We start from the raw sequence: 26,456 nt of genomic DNA, 5'->3' as shown, positions 1-26,456 counted from the left end.
CAAAAAATTGAGAGAGAACTTTTTTTTTGTAAGGGAAAACTACGCATAGAATGTAATAGATAATGATAAATTTATTATAAAAGGGTGTGAATATGAAGAAACAAAAATAAAGGAAGATGAAGAAAAATAAGAAGAATGATATTAATGTAAAGTGTAAGGTTGAATTTAATCAACCATGTGTTGGCTTTATTCCGTGACAAATTTTCTTGTAATACAGCACTTAGAAACCCTGTATTTAGGTGGGAATTATGTAAGGGTAGTGTGTGAGAGAGTGTGGAGAAATGCTCAAGACAATGCAGTGAAGTAGAGACTCGCGGTTAGGACTCGCGGGTGTCTCGCAGCTTGCAGCCGCCAAAAGTTGCTCACGCGCAGAGTATGCAGGGGAGCTGAACAGTCATGCCACCTGGAGCACTACAGGACAAAAATCCAGACTGGCCATTAAGTTAGCTCGCGGCTTGAACTCGCGACTTAGTCAAGTCGCGAGGTCAAGTCGCCAGCCAGCCCTGTTTTGGAAAAACTGACTCTTTGCATTCCATTCTTACAACAGTATAAATACCCCTCTTTCCCACAAAATATGTGTGGCTATTCAGAAAGAAAAACCCTAAGAGAGGTTTCTTCAAAACACCCACCCAATTAGAGAGAGCTACTCGTTCTTAGAGAGAAATCTTTGTAGTCTCTTCTCATTCCCTCTCTTATTGTCATACCTATTGAGAGGAGATTTCTATCCAAACACTACCCACACCCATTTAGAGTGTTGAGTGTTTTTGGAGTTTTGGAAAGCATTGGAAGATGCCAAGGATGATGGATGCTATGGATTATAGCGGAATCCGGTAAGCTAGAAAAGAAAAAGGTTCGGCGCAACCTCGTTAGAGCAAGAAGCTTGGAGGGCTTAGGTACATCGGGTAGATTAGGCTTGGAGGGTCTATTACTGTTCATGTATCCCAACTACATTTTCTAGTGGATTATTGACCGCTTGGAGGGCGGCGGAGAGGTTTTACGCCGAGGGCTTCGGTTTCCTCTTCGATAACACATCGTGTGTTGTCCTTGTGTTTGCATCTCTCTTCCCTTTATCTTTGCCTTTTATTTTCTGCTGTGGATGTGATTTATAATTGGCTTACATTGATTTCCAATTCTGTTTATAACTTATGTTCATTTTCCGCACACTAGTTGTTTGTCATAAAACTTGAATTGGTTAGTTTGTATTTGGGGGTCTAAACGTTCAAGGGTGTTTTATACACATATTTGAACTTTCATAAAGGGTAGTGGGGAAATTAAAAGATAAGGGAGGGAGAGCGGTTGGAGAAGTAGTGGGGAGATGAAAAGATAAGGGAGGGAGAAAGGTGGGCGAAGTGTTAATATTAAAAAAAAAAAAATCGAAACAATTATAGAAAAATTAGAGAGAAAAAAGATATTGATGTAGATGCTAATGTAACTCAACTAGAACATAACAATAATAAATATGGTGTTTTAGCTTTTATATATATATATATATATATATATATATATATATATATAAATTGATTTAAAGGAGGCCAAGACTATTCATACTGAATTTTTTATTTTTTATTTTTCCTTTTAAATTCTGATGTAGAGTGTAGACAGGAGTACAATGGTCAAAGCTCATAGGTTGCAACTTTATTGCGTGTCAAAAAAAAAAAAAACACCTTTATGGCTTTTTTGCCGATGAGATGTTTCTTTTTTACCGATGAGAGATGTTTCGACCTTCAACTTTGAGTCTATATTCGTAGAAAATTAAAACGCACTTTAGACCAAGGGGCGTTCACATTGTTTAGCATTAAAAAGCATTCACATTGACTTGTTTAGAATAAGAGATTATTTTCTAGTTAATCACTTTTAAAAACACATGCATTTGATTTTTTATTCAAGATTCTATTTCATTAAAATAATTTTTTATTAGTATTTTCTCTACTTTTCAAAACACATTCACATTAAAAAAAAAAAAAAATAATTAAGAGTTTAAGAAATGAACAATGTTCTTTTATAGTATTCAACATCATGCTCTTAAGGTTTTTTTAAAATAGTTATAGGGAGCTAAATTGTGATTTCCCTCTTAACATGGGATGTCATGAAGGGCTGTAAGTAGGTATATATAAAGAGAGGAAGTGCAAGAGGTGAAAATGGTGAATTGAAATGCAAAGAATTTTGTGTATATGTGTGAGGGAGAAAAAGTCTTGATACATAGCCCCAAAAGATACAAAAATATTTACTTTTTTACTTTTTAATTAGAAAAGTCTTGAAACATTGAATCAAATATAACAAAATTTTAATACTTAATCAATGATTAATTGGACCAATTAGGAAAACAATTTGATAATCCATTAGGGTTATTTTTTTTTACAGAAATTGTAATTTCGTCCACCCAAAACATATTATCAAATAAATAATTATTAGCAAAATCTAAGAATTAAATTTCTATATATGCATTATTATAAAATAATAATAATAATTAAAATAAAATTGCAAAAGCTAAAATTTGTCACCCATCTGATTATTTTTGTTTGGCTAAGCTTTGCTTTTTTCTAAATATATGATATTATAGAGTACTTCTAATACTACTATTAAGAGTACTTTGTCCACCATAAAGGATTAAAAAAAAAACAAAAATTAGTAAAGTCTCATAGTTTAACACCTAAATTGACCACTATAAAAATCATACTCTGTAATAAAATAAATAACAAATTATCCAAATCATGCTATGTAATAGAATAATATTATATTTTTATATACTATATTTAATTCTTTATAATGCAATAGGATAATGTAAGGACTCAATTTGCGACGGCCCCAAAACAGTATTGGGTTCGCACGTTGAGGGCCCAAACAATATAATTTGTAGAGCGTGGGTTTGAAAGGCTAGGCCTTGGTCACTGAATGGCGGTTAGTCGTGGCGTTCATACAGAATTAAACCATGTTCGCTCGGGGAGTCTTTATCCTTGAGACGGTCTGGGAGGCTCTGGTTCTTGGCCTTTTTTCCCAGCCTCCTTTTTGGCGCATCAGTCTTCACATTATATAGCCCCTCTTGGCTGATCCTAGCCCTCCACCTGTTGATCAGGCAGGTGCCTATTCAAGTACCTGTCCCATCAGCCGCTTCCCCTTACTTTTTGTTAGTTGCAATAACCGAAGCCACACTGTTCAGGCGTCTTTTCTCATTAATATGGTTGAGACGTTTGTGGACGCATTCAATGCGGAGGGGACATATTTACCTTGAACCACCTCCACACCGTACCCCCACGTGGGTCCCATTCTACTCGCCTCTTCTTCTGGGGGCCTTTTGGAAAGTGGGCCGGGTCGTAAGTTCTTTGGCCCCACAGATAATATTTAACAATCAAAGAGAACAAAAAAAAAATTATAAAAAAAAACTAAATCGCATTTACTCAAATTAGAGTTTTAAAGAATAATAATAAAAAAAATTTATCCAACTAAAGCAGAGATGTAAGAAAAATAAAAAATTCACCAAAAAATTGAGAGAGAGAACTTTTTTTGTAAGGGAAAACTATGCATAGAATGTAATAGATAATGATAAATTTATAATAAAAAGGTGTGAGTATGAAGAAACAAAAATAAAAGAAGATGAAGGGAAATAAGAAGAATGATATTAATGTAAAGGGTAGTAGGGAAATTAAAAGATAAGGGAGGGAGAGCGGTTGGAGAAGTAGTGAGGAGATGAAAAGATAAGAGAGGGAGAAAGGTGGGCGAAGTGTTAATATTAACAAAAAAAAAAATTCGAAACAATTATAGAAAAATTAGAAAGAAAAAAGATATTGATGTAGCCGCTAATGTAACTCAACTAGGACATAACAATAATAAATATGGTGTTTTAGCTTATATATATATATATATATATATAAATTGATTTAAAGGAGGCCAAGACTATTCATACTGAATTTTTATTTATTTTTATTTTTCCTTTTAAATTCTGATGTAGAGCGTAGACAGGAGTACAATGGTCAAAGTTCATAGGGTGAAATTTATTTCGCTTCAAAAAAAAAAAAAAAAAAATCCTTTATTGCTTTTTTGCCGATGAGACGTTTCTTTTTTGGCGTAAATGCACTTTTAGTCCCTACATTTTGACGTTTTTCCATTTTAGTCCCTACATTTTATTTTTTCCACTTTTAGTCCCTAAACCAATTAACGCCCCTTCATTTAAGTCCTTGAAGCTAACTTCCGTCACTAATCTAACGGGAACCAGTAACGGATGAATAAAATAATATTAAAAATTTACTGTAGCACTGATATATCAGTATATAAATTTAAAAAATTAATATATTAATTTTAACTAAATAAAAAAAATAAAAACAGAAATAAAAAATCATGTTCAAACGCATCATCTTTTTGAAAGTCCGGACCCATTCTTCTGGATCTTTGCCCAGAATAAATGTAGGGAATAACGTATCACAATTGAAACAACCCCACCCACGCTGTCCGTAAAGCACCAGATCAAACAACTGAGACCCAAAATCCATCAACCAAAAACTGTAAATGGAGAGCCGGTGATGGGTGGGTTTGTTCTCTCTTTTCTCTGTCTTGAACCATCTCTCTCAGATCGGCATGGAGGGTGTGGGTTTGTGGGGATCGGCGTGATGGAGGGTGTTTGTTTGTGGAGATCAGCGTCTGTGGTGGAGATCGGCGTTTGTGGTCGAGGTTGACGTGTGGGTCACGATGGTTGCTGGGCTGTGGAATCGATGAATTGGTGGTTGGGTTATGGAAATCGGTGACTGGGTTGTGGGAATCGGTGTTTGGGTTGTGGGATTCGGTGAGTGGATTGTGTGGGTTTCGATTTTGGTGGGTTTAGGTTTGCTCAGATCGGCGTGGGTTTGGGTTTGCTCAGATCGGCGTGGGTTTCGGGTTTGCTCAGATCGGCGTGGGTTTGCTCAGATTGGCGTGGATTTTGGGTTTGGGTTGTGGGTTTCGGTTTTGGTGGGTTTGGGTTTGTGGGTATGGATTTGGCAGTGGTGGCGGTGGTGGTGTTGTTGGATTTTAGGTGGTGGTGGCTGCTGTGTTGTGGGTTTGATGTTGTTGCTGGGTTTGATGAGAAAGAGCTTCATTTAATTTAAATAAAAAATGACCAATTAGGGAATATGGAGGTCGTTGCTGGGTTTGCTCTTTGATTCTGGGTTTGATGTTGTTGCTGAAGATTGATTATAGGGAAGAACACAAAGAACATGAACATGTTCTTCATGTTCTTCCCAAAAAAAAGAGAAACAAAATTAATTGAAAATCTTTTTTTTCTTTTTAAATTTTATTATTATTTTATTCATCCATCAGTGTTCCCGTTAGATTAGTGACGGAAGTTAGCTTCAAGGACTTAAATGAAGGGGCGTTAATTGGTTTAGGGACTAAAAGTGGAAAAAATAAAATGTAGGGACTAAAATGGAAAAACGTCAAAATGTAGGGACTAAAAGTGCATTTGCGCCTTCTTTTTTTACCGATGAGAGATGTTTCGACCTTCAACTTTGAGTCTATATTCGTAGAAAATTAAAACGCCCTTTAGACCAAGGGGCGTACACATTGTTTAGCAAAAAAAAGCATTCACATTGACTTGTTTAGAATAAGAGATTATTTTCTAGTTAATCACTTTTAAAAACACACGCATTTGATTTTTTATTCAAGATTCTATTTCATTAAAATAATTTTTCATTAGTATTTTCTCTACTTTTCAAAACACATTCACATTTAAAAAAAAAAAAAATTAGGAGTTTAAGAAATGAACAATGTTCTTTTATAGTATTCAACATCATGCTCTTAAGGTTTTTTTTAAAATAGTTATAGGGAGCTAAATTGTTATCTCCCTCTTAACAATTTTTCCCTCACAATAATACGTGGGTGTTTTTTTTTAAAAAAAAATTTTAAGGGTGGGCTGCTAAATTAAAAATTCTCCTAATTCTAATTAAACTTAGACCTCGAAAATGACTTACGTATTAAACTTGTCTTGATCTGGTGGTGGGGAACAAGATAAGCTGAGATGCTGCCCATGATTTATTACATCTGCTTGATTGAAGTGTGGAAAAGATACGATCAAAGATAAGATCTTTTTTTTTTTGGAAAGTTCTAAGCTATTGTTGTTGTGACTTTGCACTGTTATTCAACCAAGAGTACTGAACGTGTTTTACGTCTCAACGTTCTAATGTGGATTATTTGACAGGTAAATTAGACATAAAGATTAAAGATGGATATGGATGTTGAAGATTGAGATTTTGAGCTCTCTCTCTCAATATAAAAAAGTCTACTACTATCGTAGTTTATTTATTTATTTTAAATCATTCAAGTTGAGGATTGTTATCATTTCAACCAAAAAAAAAAAAAAAAGAGTTGAGGATTTTATCATCTGTTAAAAAACAAGCCTCATTTGGATTGCCACATTTGAATTTCATAACCATTTTTTGTTCTTTTAAATAATAAAATTATTTATTTTATGTAAAACCTCCAATTTATTTTCTCTTTGTTTCTATTACATGGCGTGTAGTGTTTTTGTTCGATTAAAAAAAAAAAAAAACCATATATGTTAGTTAGATGAGTTAGGGTGTTTTATTTTTAGGTTTAATTACTCTTTAGGTCCTCAACCTTTACCTTATATTTCAAAATGGTCTACAACCTTTCAAATATTTCATTTTAGTCCTTAACTTTTTATTTGTGTCAAATAGGTCCTTATTGTTTGTTGATGAGTTAGTGAGAAATGGGTTTGAATGGGTCTGATTTTGTGATTTAATTTCTTAATATTAAATTTGATGCTATGTTACTCAAAATTTGCACATCATACCTCTATTAGTAATTTAGGCATTTGCCACATGGAAGCTACTTTGCCGCCTTCACAATTGCTCTACACTACCTTGGATGTTTATTGGTGACTATAATGAGATCTTGAGCTTTGAGGAGAAAAATGGCAGACTACCTAAGCCACTGCCTCCCATGGTAGATTTCCAAAGTGCTTTGCTCTTTTGCGGACTGATTGATCTTGGTTACAATGGTTATAGGTTTACATGGTGGAATGAGCAAGCCAAAAAAGCATTTATGGAGGAGAGATTAGATAGAGCGTGTGCATTGGTCGAATGGTCGGTGTTGCACCTGAGGGTGAATGTGATCCATTTCATAGCCTCATACTCCGATCATGACTCGATACTATTGGACACAACCTCGGTTTCTGCTCCTACTCCTCACCGACGACACAAGCTCCACAAGTTTGAAGAAAAGTGGGTGTCGCACCTGGAGGTCGAGCAAAAAATCCGAGATTCATGGACCCAATCACTTGCTTTGGGTAGTCCCATGAACCGCTTGTTTGAGAAAATCAAACAATGCTGATTAGACTTGATAGTGTGGAGTCCGATTACTTTTGGCAACACATGGATTCGCTGCAATGCAAAGCAGTAGGAACTCGAGGAATTGGTTAAGAAAGGGTATGGGCAAAACCTACATAGCATCACTAAATTGAAGACTGAGATCAACACACTGCTGCACCATGAAGAAGTGTTTTGGAGGCAGTGGTCTAGGTCTTTATGGCTAAAGGTAGGGGATAAAAACACCAGGTTCTTCCACCAAAAGTCAAGCTAGAGACATATGAAGAATAATATAGAAGGATAGGGAGGGGATATGGCAATCTGATATGAGCAAAATCAACAATATTGCCGAGGAATACTACACTGAACTATTTGCTACATCTCATCCAAGAAGTATGGAAAGGGTATTAGAGGCAGTAGACAAGGTAGTCACTGATGATATGGCCCATTCACTGACTCAATCGTACACTGAGGAAGAAGTAAGGGTGGCTCTCTTCAGTATGCACCCATCAAAATCACCAGGACCGGATGGTAAGTCTCATTTCTTTTTCCAAAAATACTGGCATATTGTTGGGCTTGATGTAACTCTTGTTGTATTATCTGTCCTGCACTTTGGTAGATACCTGAAGACAATGAATTTTACAAATATTGTCCTTATTCCCAAAAAGAATGACCCACAATATATCACGGAGTTTCGTCCCATAAGCTTAAGTAACGTAGTATCATGGATTATATCTAAAGTCCTAGAAAATCAAATAAAATCCATTTTACCCAATGTTATCTCTGATGCTCAAAGTGCTTTTATTCCTGATAGACTCATTATAGATAATACTACTATTGTATTTGAAATGTTCTATCGTATGCGGAATAGGAGGAAAGGAAAGACCGGTCACATGGCAGTGAAACTGGATATAAGCAAGGTCTATGATAGAGTGGAGTGGGAATTTCTAAGGTGGATCTTGATGAAGATTGGGCTGCCAGAACAATGGGTGAATTTGGCTATGGAAATAGTGCAAATAGCCTCATATTCGATACTCATCAATGGGGAACCCAAGGGTTTCATCACACCAACTCGGGGCATTAAGCAAGGTGACCCTCTATCTCCATATCTCTTCTTGCTTTGTGCTAAGGTGCTATCCTCTTTGATCCAAAAGATAGCAGATACAAATAGATTGAAGGGCATATACTCTTGTTGGGGTGGAGTACATATTTCTCATTGTTGGGAAATTTAGACCCCGGTTGATAGAATAAACCAGTTTTAAATCTAAGTTGTTAATTAGATTTATTATCAATAAAACTTGTTAAATCAAACAAACATCAATATCATGTCAAAATCATGCAGCGGAAAAATAAATAAGACAAGATATGATAACCCAGGAAAACCAATGAAACTAACCAGTTTCACAATAAAAAACCTGGGGGGAAACCTTCCCGAAAAGCAATCCACTATAGAAAAGAGAAGTTTCAGATCTAGTACAAAACCTTTGTCCCTAGACTCTACAATCCTCGTAGATGAATTCACAGTAGAAACCTTCTACCGCTTTAGAACCTCTGAACTCTTCAATATATGAACGCCACCCTTTGATGCACGAATCCCAGTACGTAACTAACCAATTGTGCGGATCTCAGTACGCGACTTAATCACCAACTAGAAGAAGATTGTTGGCTACAAAGTTCTTCACTTCATTAACAATGAAGATCAAGAAGCACTTGGTTACAAAATCCTAAGGCGCAAAGACGCAGTAGCTTCTTTCAGAGAGAATAAGGCATCGGTCACCTTTTGCATATGTTCTCCTTGTATTCTCTTATGTGATGGCCTCTAAAATAAGTCTTATATAGGTCTAGGGTTGTGAGAAAAGAAACCCTACACAAATACAAAAGCCTGGCCCAAAAATTAGATCTGAAAATTCTGATTTCCATAACCTTGATAGATAGCAGGTGTCGAGCTTTAAACCTCGACAGGTACAGCTACCGGGAAGCTATCGATGAGCTGTCAAGGAGATAGAAGCTTTCTTGATCGATCCACCAGCTATCGAGAGGTGTCGAGCTATCTGTCCGCAGTTGTCGAGCTATCTGTCCGCAGGTGTCGAGTTATCTGTCCAGCTTTAATGAACATCTTTTTTTCACTTGTTTCTTGGTCCAATCTTCATGGCTTTAATACTAGACTTGAACAACGTGTTTCTTGAAGTATTAAACACATCCTAGATCTACCCAATTACAAGTAAAGTGCGTTTTATCAAAGGATTAGCCAATTACATAAAATAATGACATATGTTCCTAACAAGTGAAACACATATGTCCTAACACTCATCTCCTCTTTGTAGATGACAATTTGCTGTTTTGTGAAGTAAAGATTGGAGAATGCCACCAATTGCTTGATATCCTTACACAATATGAGGAGGCCTTGGGGCAGGCCATCAATAGGTTGAAGACCACACTCTTTTTTAGCCAAAATACAAGCCGAAGAGACACGGAAGTAATTTAGAACTTGATGGGGGCACAAGTCATGAATAACTATGAAAAACACCTCAATTTGCCTATGGTTGGGGGTAAGTCAAAGGTGGGCACGTTTAAGGAATTACAGGAAAGGATAACAAAAAATGTGATAGGGTGGAAGGAAAAAACCATATCGAAGGCGAGTAGGGAGACTTTGATCAAGTCAGTGGCCTAAGCAATCCCCACCTACTCTATGAGTATTTTCAAGATCCCAAGAAGGGTGTCTGAGGGTATCAATTTAGTACTGGCAAAATATTGGTGGGGACAAACATGGAGTGAAAAAAAGATCCATTGGATTAATTGGAATAGACTGTGCACACCTAAAAATAAGAAAGGTATGGGGTTTAGGGATATTCATGCCTTCAACCTTGCTATGCTAGCAAAGCAAGCTTGGTGCCTTGTTACTGGATCTTACTCCCTTTTCTTTCGAGTGTACAAAGCCAGATATTTCCCTTAGTGTTCATTCATGGAGGCTGAGTTAGGCTACAATCCCTCATTCATGTGGTGTAGCTTACTAGCTACAAGGGACTTAATTCGGGAAGGGTCCACGTGGAAGATTGGTAACGGGCAGAGTGTTGAAGTTAGCTGAACAAATGGCTGCCACACCCTCCTCTGTTCAAGCCAAGCGCTGACATCACAATGAAAATGGGGGACCTCATCCATCACCAGTCCATGTAATGGAATCACCCTTTGATATAGGCCACCTTCATGCAAGCCACACAAAATGATATTTTGCACATCCAACTCAACAACACATGGGTACAGGATAAACTCTGTTGGAAAGAAAATAGAGCCCAGCAATTCATAGTCAAAATAGCCTATCAGGTGGCTCTTCAATTGCACTGTGAGGCCGGGGTTGAGCACTCAATGGTGAGGGAAGAGAAGAGGTTTTGGAGCAGGATTTGGAAGTTGAATGTACCACCAAAGGTCTGGAATTTTTTTTGGAGAGCATGCACCGATATCCTACCTACCCGTGCTAACCTCTACCAAAGGAAAGTACCACTAGACCCGCTGTGTTCAATTTATGGTCAGATCGACGAAACGGTTTGACATGCACTCTTGGAGTGTCCTCTGGCCAAAAACGTGTAGGCAGTGGCTCAATAAAGATTGTAGAAGTGTGGGGTGTCAGCGTAGAGTTTTTACCTCTTGGTTTGACAATTGGAGAAGAAGCTCATGGGGAAGGAGATGGAAGCTTGGGTGATGGTGGCTTGGTCCATTTGGAACGCTAGGAACATATTTTGCTTTAAAGAAAAATAGTCCCAACCAAGTGACATCCTCTAGGGCGCTACAACTCTTCTGTGGGACTACTAGCGATTGAATAGGCACTTGGTAGGACCATGATAAGCACCTAAGGGTGTTGCATCCTCTGCATATGAGGAGACACTATACAAACAATTTTAGTTGTATCAGTTTTTTCTTTCTTTTCCTTTTATTTACTCCATATGCCAAAGGGCTGACTCTAAGGCCTTGGTTTTTTGTATACTTCTTGGGGGTGTTTAAATCCAATTTCATATCAGTATAATTCTATCTTCACAGTAAAAAAAAGAAGAAGGTAATTTAGGCATTGAGGGGACCAATATGAATATATATATATTTTTTGGAGAAAGTTTCAACCTATGACGTCTGCTCCTGATGATTGCTCTTTATCATCAGACCAAGACACCAATCAGTTTTGGTGTAGGTGATGATCGAACTCCAAATCTCTTATTTAACCATCAGAGACTTTACTGGTTGAGCCAATTAGAGCCCACCAATATGAATATTCTTGAGGATTTTTTTGACTATATGAATATTCTTGAGGAAAGAAAGGTTAAAACTTAGTTGGTATGCCTTAGATTGGTGGGAACAAACATAAGGTTAAGAAAAACTTATTCATTGCCAATGATGAAAAAGATGCTTATGATGAAATATCATTGTTTTTAAACTTGGATTGGACTGGCTAATCACACCGGGTTCATCCATGTCATTAGTTTGGTAAAAATATGAAAATATGCCAGTGGCAGGATTTGAACCTACTCTTAACTAGTGAAATAACATGTCCAACATGTAAACCATTGGGCCACGCACATCTTGTTAGTTAAGAATGAAAAATTAATAAATATAAACCAATTTAAGTATCAAATATATTAAAAAATTAAATGACACATCACGGTTTGACCTCGGTTGAACCTTAATCCAACCTCAAAAACTTTGAATCTCTTCCTTTCCTAGTTCATTAAACGGCCCGGGTTTCAAAACCATGTTAAATATTTCTCCTTGGATTATGGTGTAATTTTTTCATATATAAAGTAAGATTATTGGTCGAAAAGTTCAGACTAAGGAATTATAATAATGAACTCTACCTTCAACCATCAATTGAAGAAAATCTTGAAGTGGTTGAAAAAGATCAAGACTTGCAACAAGATGTTGAATTAAAACTTGAAGATAATACTCTTCAAGAAGTTGATGAAGACATCAAAGAAAAGAAGATTGAGTTGATAGAGGAGAATGGTGGAAATCATGAGATGTAAATTATTACTTGGTTGTTTTGCTAAAGATGACTACACAATTTGTTGATTTTCTTGGATTAGAAAAATTATGATTTTGACTTCAATCCTTTGTTAATTGATGTTGCAAATTAACAAATTGAAAGCCAATGAAAAGTATTTCAAGAGTACAAGTTTTTAGAACCAGATCAAGTTATTGAAGTATCTTTTTATTTGGAGTGGAATATTTCAATTTCTATAGGAACACTCGAGGTCAAGTTTCATTCAAGTGGAAGTTATAATCTAGGACAAGATGTGCGGTTAAATTTTATCATTTGTTAATTTTTGAATTTTTAGATAATTTTCATTTTTTTAGCATTTAGGTTATTTCCTTAATTTTATGTGTTTTTAAGGGTTTTCTAGTCAAATTAGAGTAATAAGATGGTAGTGTATCAATTAGGACCAGTTTAGGAATATTTTTAATAGATAGGATAGAAATTCAATCTATGAGTTTCACTCAATAAAGATTTTTTTTTTTTATTATCAGACCTAAGACACCAATTAGTTTCTCCAAATCTTTTATTTGATGTCAAGAAACTTTATTAGTTGAGTTAATTGAAACCATTACTACTAAATTTTTTTATTTGAATATATTTTGGGATTACAATCTATCCAACAATGAATCTCTAAAACCTGTATATTTAATTATAGGTGCATCTATTTGTTGATTCACATTTATTGGAAGCTTCTTATGGCACCAACCAACCGACCAGGCCATAAACCATTAAGCCCTCGAAACAGACCTATTTTATTGATGGGTATGGGCTTGGGGTCGTTCAGTAGTCTCAGGCTTAGCCTTGTCGATGTTTAGGTTTAATGGTTGAACAAAAGGTTTAGAGGTAGACTGTAGACTATGTAACCTTATTAATAGGCTGGACTCATGGTTGGAAAATCTAAGTCGGTCCTAGGCTGCTTAAAACTCATTACAGCTATAGCTTATGGGGTCCCTGAAAATCCAATATTAAAATTCTTGCACCTTCCTTGCTGAAGGCCTGCACTGTCCAAATTTGAACATACAATGGCCGGTGTAACTCGAAGCCCAATTGATATAGCTGTGTGGTTGATGGTTCACAAAATGTTTATGCGGAAGAAACTAAAGTCTAATTCTATGAGGGCTATTTGTAAAAAGGAAGGGTAAGAATATCCAATTAACTTTTCTCATATCCGATTTAAAAACAAAGATTAAGGAAGATTTAGCTCCATTTAACATAATTCTGATTCTCAAAAAAAAAAAAAAAAAAAAAAAAAGAAGAAGAAGAAGAAGAAGAAAAAAAAGAACATAATTCTAATATAACCTATTAACGATGGTAAAACAACCACCTTTTTTGAAGAGCAATGGTAAAAAAAAAAACCATTATAAAAAAGGGTTAGTTATTTTTTATATCGTTAGCTTGTCACATGAACTTTGCATCTTTTTTTTGAGGAAGAACTTTGCATCTTAGTTGTATTATTGTGCTAGATATAAATAGTCCAAATCAAAGAACCATGCGAATTTTAGTTATATAATTATTATGCGCTAACTCTATAGCTATGAATTTATGATTTGTTGGGATTGTTAGGCTTCTTTAGTTCTTTATTTTGTTTGATCTTAAATTTCAACCCTCCTCTGTATAAAACCGTAAGTGAGCGGTGCGAGTCTACAAAGAATACTTTCCATCTTCCTTCATTGGCGCTGCTGGAGATGCCCCACAAGGCCTTCTTTCTCAAGATTGAATTATTCGCGGTGAACAAAAGGAAGCAACGCCGCTACAAGCAATAGAAAGCAACGTTTATTAATCCATTTCAGTAGGTGGCGGTGTACACTAGGGTGTGCAGTGGTAGAATTTTGAATTTTAAAAACACTCTTTTTAAGCTTTGAAAATCCTTAACTAAATGGACCTTTTTAATTTTTATTCATTTTTGTTTTTTAGAATACTAAGTATTTTAACATATACAGGAGAAGAGAGAAGAAAGTCTTAAAACCCAACTCTATTATATATCTAAATTACTGAAATTCATCTATTATTATTTTTCTTTACTCAAAATCTAAGATTTCTATAGTAAAAATAGGTGTGTTTCTCTCTCTTTTAAAATAACTAGTAAGTTTTCCGTGCGATACATGGATAATGTTGTAATATTTTATGTAAGATATTTAGAATATGTTGTATATATATTATAACATAATTGTTATAGAACTTTATTAATAATAAGTTCATTATAAAAAGCAACAATTATAAATTGTATACACATATCCATTATAATTATTCAATTGAAAAAAAAAAAAAAAAAAAACTTTGGAGGAATATTATAGAATAAAAGTTGATATAGAATGTGTCTTTCTCACTCTCCTTAATTCTAAAACAAAAATACACATCCCAAACACCCACAGTCAATCACATCATTTACAAAATCTACAAATCCACAACGTCCAACATTAACATAAAAATCGTAATTGTTGTTGCCACTCAATATAAAATGCAAGCTCCAATTCCTTGGTTCTAGCCAACTTATACGGGTTAAGATTAGATGAAACAACAATATTAGAGCTAGGTAGGTGTCGATGAAAGATTGAAGGTAAATGGCATCGTTTTTGGTCTGTGTGTATTTGATATTGGATGACATGAAGGGCTATGTGTAGGTATATATATATATATATATATATATATATATATATATATATATATATATATAAAGGGGTAGAAGTGCAAGAGGTGAAAATAGTGAATTAAAATGTAAAGAGTTTTGTGTGTATGTGTGAGGGATAAAAGTCTTGAAACATTGAATCAAAGGATACAAATAATATTTATTTATTTTAATTAGAAAAGTCTTGAAACATTGAACCAAATGAAGTAAAAAATCAATATTTAATTTATTCTTATCTCTGATGTGGCACTTGAGAATATTTCAATTATCTTTGCATAGAATATGCCACTTGGCATAACCTCATGCACTCTCACACGAGGTCTCTGCTTTTATATATATATTGATTTGAGGTGATAAAAGGTAAAAAAAAAAAAATACTATTACATTTTGTTATAAAACAAAATGCATTTTTCGTCAACTTATGAATTTACCTTTTATTTTATGATCTTGTCATTTACTCATTTTAATTGACACCTTTAAATAAGTTTGTCTCTCATCCTGCGCATCATGGAGGTACATATCTAATTTATAGGAAATAAGAATCATAAGATGCACTCTAATGAAGAGGTTACACAAAAAAGAAAAAAGAAAAAAGAAAAAAAGCCTAATCGTTTAACAAAAAAAAGCCTAATTCTTAATTAACTTCAAAGTCAAGCTAAAGCCTAAATTCCATGGAAAGACTTCAGTTTGTTGAATAACAGGTTCACAAGTGTCAAGTATGCTTGCCTTAGGAAAGAAATTAGGTTGCCACTAGACATATTATATAGAGTAGGCCACAAGATCTTAGTCACCATCACTGAATCTTGTTCTTGAGGTAAGAGTATATCAACTACTTGGCTCATGGTGGGTCTTTCATCTTTGTCTTCTTTCACGCATTGTAGAGCTACCCAAACCAAAATTTCCATCTTGCCCATGTCATATTTCCCTTCCAACATTGGATCAATGATCTATCCAAGTGAGGAAGTATTTGCGGCCACTCTGTTCATCATTTTCCTCACCCACGTCACTAGCCTTTTGTGGTCTGCCTCCCCTCCATCATCTACATCTGGAACACTTCTTGATGGACACTTTCCGGTTACCATTTCCAACACAACAATCCCATAACTAAAAACATCCACTTTGGAGGTGATAGATAGATTAAAAACCCACTCTGCAGCCATATAACCTCGAGTTTCTCTTATGAAAGTTCAAATATGTGTATAAACACCCTTGAATGTTTAGACCCCCAAATTACAACTTAACCAATTCAAGCATTATGTCAAACAACAAGTGTGCGGAAACTTAACATAAGCTAATATATGGAATTGGAAAAACTATCTATGGCAAATTAAAAACACAACCCATAGCAGTTAATAAAAAGGCAAAGATAAAGAGGAAGGAAGATGCAACCACAAAGACAACACGCGATGTGTTATCGAAGAGGAAACCGAAACCTTCGACGTAAAACCTCTCCGCCACCCTTCAAGCGGTAAACAATCCACTAGAAAATGTAGTTGAGATACATGGACAGCAATAGACCCTCCAAGCCTAATCTACCCAGTGCATCTAAGCCCTCCAAGCTTCTTGCTCCAATGAGGTTGCGCCGAACCTTTTTCTTTTCTAGTTTCCTGGATTCCGCTACTAGACCGTAGCATCAACCAAGGAAGATTGGTTCCTTCCTAACTGCTTCCCAAAAATCCAAACAGCTCTCTCATAGTGATGATTATGGTGAGAACAAGGTTTGGTAAAATGCCTCTCAAGGATTTGACAATGGAGAGAAAAAGAGTTGAGAAATTTGAAGAGACTCTAATGTATAGATTGTTGGTGAATCAATCTTGTTTTTCTTTAGGGTTTCTCTCTCAAAATTCTCTCTGGAAGCTCTCTTACATTTGTGGGTAAAATGGGTATTTATACTAGAGTGTGAGAGGAATGTGAAACGTCAGGTTTTACAAAATAGGGGTGGCTCGCGGCTTGACTAAGTCGCGAGATCCAATCGCGAGATAACCGTATGGCCAGTTGTCCTGTAGTGCTCTAACTAGCATGACTGTTCACCTTCCGGCATGCTTGGCACGTGTGCTGCGTTTGGCGGCTTGCAGCCGCGAGTCACCCGCGAGGCTAAGCCGCGAGTCTCTGTTTTCTTGCATACTCTTGAGCAAACTTCACTCTATCTCACTCACTACCCTTACAACAAACCCACCTAAATACAGGGTTACTAAATGCTGAAATACAAGCAAATTTGGCACGGAATAAAGCAAATTAGATGGTTGAATAAATTCAACCTTACAATCTCCCCCTTTGGCTATTCCGTGACAAAACCCTAAAACAGACTTTAGACTTAACATGTGAGTTGGGAATAGTTGAACAAAACTCACTCACACCTAACTCTAGAAGCTGTGAAGCACTTGAATCATAAGAACATGAAATTCCTGAAACACAACAATACACCATGATCATTGTATGCAGAAAAACATGAAATGCATATGAAGCAAGCTAAAGGTGATCAAGCAAAGATGGAGTTAAGAAACAAACCATGGCTTGAGCAACCAAGTGAACACCACAAGGTAGTGATCACAGTGCTCATTCACACTTGGAATGAACACAAGGACATACAAGTTAACAAGTACAAGGCAAGATACTTCTATGCTCAACACTCAACCAATGCATAATACACAAAGTATATGCATCTAGGAACAATCCTACAAGGGCACAAGAGTGACAGTACATAAATCAAAATGCAAGACATTTAGATATAAGTACTGATTTCAACATAGCATAAAAGGCTGCATTAAGCAAGGTACAAACCATAAAGCCTACATATTATGCATAAAAACATTAACCCTAAAAGCTTACAAAAGCACATGGGTACAAATACAATATATCCTGAATAACATCAATAAAATATATAAAAGATTAAACCAAGAGTATAAGTTATGAGTTAGAAACAAGAATACACCAAAACCACAGTGTATCATACCCATATAAACATCAAATAGTCCAAAAACATAAACCTATGAGTTTAGAGGATAAGACTTAAAACAAAAGTATGACAAAAGTATGTGTGTACTCCCCCTATCACTTATGCACACTTCCCTTTGAGCTTTCTCCCCCTTACTGAATGCTCTCCCCCTTTTTGGCACGAATAGCTAAAGGCTGTCGTCCAACTTTTGTTGAATAGCGTCTAGCTGATTCTCCATAGTTTCGAGACGCATTTGAACATGGTTGTTTGTGGAGTAGAGAAGTGTCACAACCTCATCAATGCGTTTTTGAATCTGTTCAAGTAAACTGCCCACTCTATCAGTATGAGGATCAGTCTGTGCTTGCGGAATACTAGCTTGTGGAACTTCAGGAACAGCATGCGAAGTAGGTATGGTACGTGCGGGTGTCTCTGAATCAGGAGTAGATGGAGTAACCGGAGAGATGTGTGCACTCTTTGGTGTCTTAGAAGAGTGACTTCTGCTAGCTTGAAGAGTGTACATGGAAATAGGACGCTGACGGGTCAACATTTTTCCATCTGTGGGAGGAATGATGCCTTCACGAAGAATGAGCTTCATGATGAGACTGCAAAATGGAATAATTCCTCGAGCCGCAGTTCGAATTGCAGTCTTCCTCAAGGTGTAATAGATGTGAGCACATATATCAATAGGGGCTCCTGTAATAAGATCACAAAGGAATAGAGCTCTCCCAAGATTGATGAATGTAGTGTTGGACAGTGGGTAGAGATTAGTGAACATGATCAACTTCAGGGTGGTCAGCTCTGGTGCAAACTTTGCGGTGCTGATGGATGTTCCTGTATTGGATACTTTATGATCGGATCCTAGGATTTGTAGAATTTCTTGAATCTTTGGAGTTCGATCATCGTACGGAGTTAGATCCACATTCTGAGGTCTAGTGATACCTAGAAGATCTGCGATGGAGTTTGGAGAAATGCCAAACTCTTTTCCTCTGACCCATAAAATAAGTTCAGCTCCAAGATCAGTTGCATTGGAGAAGCATTCTTTGACCAGTTCATCCATTGGATCGTCAAAGTTCCCAAACAAGTTTGCCCAATCTCGTTGCTCAAAGATTCGAGGGATAAAAGTGGTCCCTAAGTTGTTAAACTCCACCACCCATTCCACTATAGGAGTTGACTTGTCAAAGATGTTTGAGTAGATGTGTGAGGTAAGCGGAGTTCTGAACCTCTCCTCATTGGGGTCTTGAGATGCCTGTGATGATAGTCGAGTCCTTTTAGCAACTGGTGTCGCTGGATCGTCAGCAACAATGTCTTTACCCCTGGAAGATCGACGAGACATCTGCAAGAGAATAGGCCCACAGCAAAGAACCAACAACAGTACCACACAAGATAAATATCAACATGATTCGATGCAAATAGAAGTGAAAAACATAGATTTCAATGCAAAAATACAAACTGAAGATGGTGCAGACCCAACCAAACTTCCATCAATACTAAGGTGCACAATATGACAGGTGCAGCAAAATGGTGATAGCGCAAAAAGGCATAGAGAGACAAATTCAAACAGAACTTGTCAATGAGACAGTTTACCATGACCATGATATGCAAACAAAGACAGCATTCGAACATTAAGAACAGATATCATAAAACATACCACATAAGATATACACATTGAAAAAAAAAAATTCAAAATGAAGGATCAGAGCACCCAAGCTAGAGCACATGGCTGTGAGACACAACATTCAGAAGAAGAAGTTGTTGTAAAGGAATACTTTCGAGATGCCAACATCCATACGTTATGTTAACATAAAAGCACAGTAAACCAATGCCGTAAACCAACAACAACACATAAACAAGTGAAATGAACTAGTTATATAAATACCAAACCCATTTAACAAAAAATTTTCAGAATCAACAACAGGAAATATCAGAACAATGAAAAAGCACATTGTGACCACTCAACATGAAAACGGATGAAATCAACAGCAAACATAACAAGCCATACCCATCATACAAAGAGAGGAATGTTACGAACATAATATCAATCCAAATGGTAATAGAAACATCCATGAAATAGGGAAAATGAGATGAGGAAAACAAGACCCATACCTTTTCTTGATGATTTGGATAAGAAATGAAACACCAATGAGGTTTGAAAATGGGTACACGGAGTGTTTGGGAAGAAGACAGTTTAGAGAGAAGATGAACAGTCACAAAAGTTCGAGGGAAAAACTGAAAAAGATTTAAAAACTGCCCCTATTTTTGCCAAACACGCGTTTTTCGCGACTTAAGAGAGTCGCCAACAAGTCGCCAGTTCAAGCTGCCAAAACACTCAAAGACAAAAGTTTGAAAAATTTTTCTAAGTGTTTTTCGCGACTGGAAGGTCTACCCGCGAGTGAGTCGCGAGCTGAGCCGCGAAAATCTCTGAGTAACCCTCGCGACTAGACCTTCCACTTGCGAACAAGTCGCCAAAAATGACCCGCGAATACGCGATTGAGGCTCGCGACTTGACTTACCCGCGACTAAGTCGCCAAAACAGGGCAAAACTGAGTTTTTGAAATTTTTAGATTTTTAAACAAAATACTTTCCAAAAACACCTAAAACCACTCAAAAATCTTTTTGTGTTTAAATTAACAAAGATTGAGCATGTGAAAACACATTTCATCAAGTACAATCACACAAATGAATATGGCATTTATTGAACATAAACTTGTGTGTTGTGTGTGGATATCATTAATGAGATAGTCCTTAGTCTAACGTGAAGCTTCAATGATCAATTCAACCAAGGCATATACAATTAGCTCTAGATCAAGTGATCCATCTCAATTATAGAAATATGTATATATGATCTCCCACAAAACTTGATAACATATCTTGGAGCTTTACATTTGACTCCACTTTCAAACATAACATTTGATCATTTTGATCTTTTGAGACAATCACCTCTCATTGTGAGAGTGATATTAGATATTTCACTTTAAAGAACTAGCCTTTGGTTTTTTTGAATAAACATTCACTTTAATATAATGGTCGCTTACCCTTTTTCCTAGTCGAATACTAAAATGTGCGACAGGTTTTTGCAGCTCAATATCTCTTTTCATTTGGAGATTTACATTTGGTGAGCTTTTTTTAGCAAAAACAAAAATAAAGAGTGGGAAGATATATAGACACAAGTCTATGCATGTCTCAAGATCAACATAACCATTCACTAATCATTCATGATAAGTTTGAAGATCTATTTACAACAATCACATAGATTTCAAGATTTCTCCCACAGTGATATGAGTGCAAAGAAACAAGCAATGCTCGAAAATGCACAAAGCCATTAGCACAAAGGTACAAGGCAAAACAAGTTTTGAGACAAAAGCTCAACAATGTCAATCAAACTTTTTGATTTTCTAATTTTTATGTGATTTTTGGATTTTTGACACTAGAAGAAAAAGAATGATCAAAAACGAAATAAATTAAAAGTATGCACAAGTAGACAAGCAAACAACTAACAGCAAAAACAACAAGCAAACAAACCAACATAGTCGCAAAGCATAGGAAGTATTAATGCATGGACATGTTGTAATGCTTATGCATGAGTACCCTTTTTCACCCACACGTCACTTGCGTTTGGGGTGATTTCCTTATAGGATTGGGTACGGGAGTTAGGGCTTTCAAATCTTCGTGAGAAGCTTTCCAAGCAGTTGGTGAATGCACCAATCATCTTCATCACGTTCATCATTCCGGGATCACCATTTTGATCTCTAGATTGTTCACCTACCCAATCTCTTCTATCATTTCTAGGTTCTCGTGACCTTTGAGGAGTTGCACTATTCTTAGCTCTCAGCTTTTGACAATTTGGTCGAGTATGCCCTTGAAGTCCGCAATGATGACACACATAAGTTAATCTGGGACCTCTTTGTGGTCGTGGACGAGACTTGGCACGAGATTCAGACCTGCCTACATACTGATTGCGGGGATTCAACAATCGTTGGTTCACCACATTCTTCTTCTCCTCCATCTTGAGCTTCTCATCAGTAAGGTCAACTTCAACTGGATCTTTAGTCTTTACAAACTTCACTTCTTTAGTGAAATTTCCAGATGAGCTACTTCCTCCGGTATATCCCAACCCGGATTTGTCTGAAAAGCTCTTTTGAGATAAAATAACATCATCTAGTTTCTTGGTGGTGACCCTCTCTATTTTAGCATTTGCTTGCACAACCTCTTGCTCAAGAAATCTCACTTTTGTGTAAGATTCGGACAGTTCACCATTCAGTGTTTCTATCTCACATTTGGCCTTCCTATATCGGATTAGGAGACTTTTGTAGTCCTCCTCTGCCTTCTTCATTTTTCTCACAACAGCCTTGGCCACCCTTGTGTACTCACCCGACTTCTCCAGGAGTGAGTTATAATTCTCTTGAAGATTGGCTGTGCTTTCATCTTCTTTAGCATCTGATTCTTCAACAATTCCTAGTGATTCATCATCACTATGTTCTCCAAGGTCTCGTACAAGCAGATTCAACTCATTTGAAGACTTAACATGAGCAATAGTCATAAAAGCTGAATAGTTCCCCTCTCTATCACAACTTTCTTCAGATTCTGAGTCAGATGAATCCGAGTCATTCAATGTCGTGGCATACACTTTGCCTTTCGATTTCAAATAATTCGGACATTCTTTCTTAAAGTGTCCATGCCCGTTACATTCGAAACAAGTGACACCTTGTGTAGGTTGGGATTCTTTTCCATCTTTCTTTTTGAATTCCTTTTTCTCCCTTCCAGAACTTTGGAATTTTCTTTTGTCATCAAATTTGCCATTATTTTTGAATTTCAAGAACTTTCTGAAATTTTTGACAAGATATACAACATCTTTGTCAACCACATCTTCTCACGATGAGTCTTGATCTTCCACCTTCTCATTAATGGTCTTAAGAGCAAGAGATTTACTCTTCCGTTGATTGGGCAGCGACATCTCATAAGTCTGAAGAGAACCAACCAGCTCCTGGACTTTGATGTCATCAAGGTCCTTGCTCTCTTCAATCGCTGTCACTTTAGCACGAAAACTTTCTGCAAAGATCGAAGGATCTTCCTTACAATTTTAGAGTCCTCTGTTTTCTTCCCCAAATTGAACTTGCTGACAACTATCTCATTTAGCTTCTCATAGAAAGAGTCAAAGGACTCATCCTCACTCATTTTGAGCTCTTCAAACCGAGTGGTCAGCATTTGCAACTTGGTGTCTTTCACTTTCTTCGTGCCTTCGTAGGTGGTTTCCAAAATCTCCCATGCTTCTTTGGCAACGGTAATGTGAGAAATCCTGTGAAATTCATCTGGAGACACACCACAGAAAATAGCATTGAGTGCTTTACTGTTAGCATTAGATGTAGCAAGTGCTGCCTTATCCCATGTGGATTTGGCTTCCTCAAGCCTGGTCCAACCTATCTCAACAGCATCCCAAACAGATTCATCAATAGAACACAGGAAAGCTCTCATGCGAACCTTCCAAAAAGCATAATTACTATCATCAAAATATGGAGGTGCATTTAGGGATTGAGACCGATCCATCTCAAAAGGGAGTCAAGGATCACACAATGGTATTGAAACCAATAACAGTGTACCTGCTCTGATACCAATTGAAAGTTCAAATATGTGTATAAACACCCTTGAACGTTTAGACCCCCAAATTACAACTTAACCAATTCAAGCATTATGTCAAACAACAAGTGTGCGGAAACTTAACATAAGCTAATATATGGAATTGGAAAAACTATCTATGCCAAATTAAAAACACAACCCACAGCAATTAATAAAAAGGCAAAGATAAAGAGGAAGGAAGATGCAAACACAAAGACAACACGCGATGTGTTATCGAAGAGGAAACCGAAGCCCTCGGCGTAAAACCTCTCCGCCGCCCTCCAAGCGGTAAACAATCCACTAGAAAATGTAGTTGAGATACATGGACAGCAATAGACCCTCCAAGCCTAATCTACCCAGTGCACCTAAGCCCTCCAAGCTTCTTGTTCCAACGAGGTTGCGCCGAACCTTTTTCTTTTCTAGCTTCCCGGATTCCGCTACTAGACCGTAGCATCAACCAATGAAGATTGGTTTATTCCTAACTGCTTCCTAGAAATCCAAACAGCTCTCTCACAGTGATGATTATGGTGAGAATAAGGTTTGGTAAAATGCCTCTCAAGGATTTGACAATGGAGAGGAAGAGAGTTGAGGAATTTGAAGAAACTCTAATGTATAGATTGTTGGTGAATCAATCTTATTTTTCTTTAAGGTTTCTCTCTCAAAATTCTCTCTGGAAGCTCTCTTACATTTGTGGGTAAAAGGGGTATTTATACTGGAGTGTGAGAGGAATGTGAAACGTCAGGTTTTACAAAACAGGGGTGGCTCGCGGCTTGACTAAGTCGCGAGATCCAGTCGCGAGATAACCGTATGGCCAGTTGTCCTGTTTTGTCCTGTAGTGCTCCAGCTAGCATGACTGTTCACCTTCCGGCATGCTTGGCACATGTGCTGTGTTTGGCGGCTTGCAGCCGCGAGTCACCCGCGAGGCCAAGCCGCGAGTCTCTGTTTTCTTGCACACTCTTGAGCAAACTTCACTCTATCTCACTCACTACTCTTACAATAAACCCACCTAAATACAGGGTTACTAAATGCTGAAATACAAGCAAATTTGGCACGGAATAAAGCCAATTAGATGGTTGAATAAATTCAACCTTACATCTTATTCTTGAGAAACTTGAATTCTTAAGGGCATTTATATTTTGTAACTTTGATAGGCCAAAATCTACCACCTTTGGTTGATAATTTGAGTCTAAAACTATATTTTGAGGCTTTACATCGCAGTGTAAAAGCCAATCTAAGCAATCCTCATGTAAATAGGCTAGGCCTTTTACAGTGCCCATGGCAATTTTGAATCTTTTCTCCCAATCAAGTGTATTGGTTGAGAGGTTATCTGCCAAAGAACCATGCTCCATATACTGGTACACCAAGAGTCTGTGCTTTCCTTCTACACAATACCCCCACATCTCTATTAAGTTCATGTGGTTAATCTTTCCAATGATGCTTACTTCTGCTAGAAATTCACTCTCTCCTTGATTAGCTTCATTGAGATGTTTGATTGCTACAACTCGATTGTTAGACAACATCCCTTTGTATACGATTCCCCCTGCACCTCTTCCAATCTCCATAGCAAAACCTTGTGTGACCTTTTTTAATTTAATGTAAGTAAATTTTCTGAATCCAATGGCAGCAATAACATAGCCTTGCTTGTCAACATCTAAAAGTTTTTGGGTTCTAGTCAAGAGACACCACACCACAAAGATGATTTCAAGTCCACCCACCCCAATAGTAAATCATAACAGGAATTTTACTGTCTCATTTTCATAGTATTTACTGCTTTGTAGAGTACCTTACTTGAGCAATTTAAACTGAATTCTTCTGCAGGATTGGTTTGGGACAAGATTTTGCTTTTTGGCAGTTTCAAGTAGATGTTTCCATTCAAATCTGGCGAAAGGTATCCATTCAGCAATCGTATCTTAGCATAACAGATTGAAAAACCAACATACTCATCAAAGTTGTATTGGAACGCTTTGCAATCACATTCTGCCAAACATAGATCCCTACATTGATCAAATGTGTAATTATGGGAGATATTAACATCATGCCCGTAGAAGTCAGCATGGGACATCCGCAGAAAGCCTGGCTCACTTCTGTTGCAAGAGAGATCAACTTCAGGTTCACAACCATAAGCCCAGTCTCTACAATTTTTCATCTTGTATCCAGGAGGGCAGAAACATTTCCTGCCAGAACCAATAACATAACTGCACAAACTGTTGGCCCCACAGGCACCATCAATCCAGTAAGGTCTCTGAATGGCTTGCCATGAAACAACCCAAGTCCGCCCCTTCTCTTCCCAACTGTATAATCGATTATTACCATCATAATCAAGTGTCAATCTTTTATGAAGCACTACTCCATAGTCGGCCGACATAAAAGTAAAATCATCGGATGAATTGAAGTTCCCTAAGGAATTAAGGACACCAATTCTACTGTTGTTAAACACAAGCCATGACCAATAAACACTACAGACATCAGGACAATTAAAAAAAAGGCTAAAAATGTTATCATATCTATTGGACTTAGAAAGCTTATAAAAACCAGAGGAAAAGTTGGTCTGGCTTCTTGAGGAGACGAGCTTTATTTTTCTAGTGAGTAGTTGTTGAGGAAGAAGGGTGTCTGTAGGGAAGTCAAAGCTTTCCCACAAATTAACATAGTCCTTGTTAAGTAGAACAAGATTACCTATGTTGTAGAGAAATAATTGGACTAAGTGGGGCGAGGTAGTGTTTGTGGCCCTAACGGTGACATTTGACTTAGTGGCATCCAAACTATGGTGCGTGAGTTGCTAAACCAAATGGCAAAGCAAAAGGCATTTTCACCCGTGGAATAGAAGCTAGCAGAAAAGACACCATTTGGGGATGTTAGAATATCTAGTTTCTCTACGGATAGGGATGTGCCTTTACTCATAATGACGGCTGAAGATGAAAGTGGGAAGGAAAATGCCAAAGAGAGTAGAAGGAAGTGGAATAAGACTGGTGAACCCAT

General features: G+C 37.0%; 1 pseudogene; it reads right to left on the bottom strand.

Moving 5' to 3' along the window:
- Nucleotides 1–15,597: 15,597 nt before the first annotated feature.
- Nucleotides 15,598–26,456, bottom strand: LOC115972938 (annotated as a pseudogene).

The sequence above is a fragment of the Quercus lobata genome, unplaced genomic scaffold (assembly GCF_001633185.2).
Source record: "Quercus lobata isolate SW786 unplaced genomic scaffold, ValleyOak3.0 Primary Assembly Scq3eQI_100, whole genome shotgun sequence".
NCBI lineage: Eukaryota > Viridiplantae > Streptophyta > Magnoliopsida > Fagales > Fagaceae > Quercus > Quercus lobata.
The sequence above is the reverse complement of the archived record's forward strand: the minus strand, read 5'-3'. Positions and strand labels throughout refer to the sequence as shown.